Source organism: Lactuca saligna, chromosome 2, assembly GCF_052625555.1.
Source record: "Lactuca saligna cultivar CGN05327 chromosome 2, ASM5262555v1, whole genome shotgun sequence".
In the NCBI taxonomy this organism is placed as follows: domain Eukaryota; kingdom Viridiplantae; phylum Streptophyta; class Magnoliopsida; order Asterales; family Asteraceae; genus Lactuca; species Lactuca saligna.
The window spans coordinates 142,908,803-142,910,614 of record NC_136418.1 but is presented as its reverse complement, the minus strand read 5'-3'; positions in this window follow the sequence as shown (position 1 = coordinate 142,910,614).

The window sequence follows — 1,812 nt, the reverse complement described above, 5'->3', positions numbered from 1 at the left end:
TAATTTTATAAGATTATGTTTAACTCTATTGTGAAACTCTTCTTTAAGTCCAACCGTTGTAGAGTGAGACCTTGCAGTCAAAGAATTGTCTAGTGTCTACTTCTTATGATTATATGTGTAAGATAGTTAGCAGTTGTTACTCGGGGTTGCTTCTATAGCTGATGGTGGAGAGTGGTGGAAGGGAATCCTAGGAGAACCTATGAATTATGTTATCTTGGCAAAAATGTTGTTTAACGGTAATGGAGAATGTTTGGTAGCAAAGGAGTCATTTAGGGGAATCAGGACAACTCTTGAGGAAAGTATGGATATGTGTGGAAGGTACTGTTGGCCCCGCACTATTGGAAGCACATTATCTGTACTCGAGTCAAGGGGGTCATGAGGATACTAAGTAAATAGTAGGTTGTGAGATTCTTTTAATGTTTTATGATGTTTTGTATTGTTTTTCTTTTCAGTATGGTGGTCACTCGAGGTAGTTCTATTGGATTAGGTTTCTAAGCCCATAATTATAATTGGGATAGTCTTGAATTGATAGTAGCACAATCATTTTGGGTTGCCCTCGAAGCTAGCAATTGGACATGATTATTTTGGAGAGAGAGAGAGAGAGAGAATGATTTATTATTTAATTAATAAATTGGAATATATAATTTGTTAATATATTATGAGAATAATATATTAATACAAATTATGATATTTGATTAATAATTAATCAGAAATCAATTAGAATTATTTTTAGGATTAATTGGATTAATCTATAGAGTAGGGGTTGTTTGGCAATTTATTGATAGTTGGGGAAAAGGCTTTAAAACCTTATTGAAAGAGTTTAGATGAAAGCTTCTAGGGAGGGCCTATAAATTTTCTCCAAGGGATCTTGGATAGAGGCTCATCGGCTTCTTGGTCACCAAGCAAAGGGATTGGGGTTCCCTCCTTAAACCCTAGCTTTGGCTCTAGGCTATCTCACCTATATAGAGTCTTAGGCTTCAAAAATTTGGCACTCCTAACCCTATAAGATTTCTGGCCAAAATTCTCCTCCTCTTTCTCCATAATCCTTAGTTGCTAAGTCTTGAGTGTGAACCATCAGAGGCACGACGCTTGTGGTGCTAGGTACCAAAGTTTTGACGAAGAAGGAATCAAGATTGTTTACAATAACAATCTAAAGGTTACTTTTCTTATATTATGAATTATTTTATTTTGGATTAGATGTCTAATTGCATGACTATAATTGGTATATACTTGAATTGATACTAGCACAGTCCTTTTGGGTTGCCCTCAAAACTAGCAACTAGACAAAAAATATTTAGAGAGAGAGGTTGAATTTATTATTTGATTAATAATTTGAAATAAATTATATGTTAATATATTAAATTGAAATGGTAATATTTAAATAATATTTAATCAAAAATTGATTGGAATTAATTATGGGATTAAAAGGTTTAATTAAAAGTGCAGTGAATTGAATTGTAATTGTTTAATAGTTGAGCAAGAGGCAATCTAGACCCTCCATAGGCTATGGAAGGTTTTTGATGATTTCTTGATGCCTAATGGTTTCTAGAATAATCCCTAATGGATAATCAGGAAAGTGGATAATAACTCGGTTTAAGATATTTGGGATTTGGGCTTATCTAGGGATTCTTGACTGCACTATAAATATGGATATACCCTATGGATTTCAGCCTTCTTCTTATTTCGAAGACCTAGCCAAAATTTTAAATCTCTCTCCTGTTTCTCTATCATTCTTCCATTTCTAGTGTTGGGTGTGAACCATTAGAGGCGTGGCATTTGTGACGCTTACTCTCAAGGATTCAACAACACAAG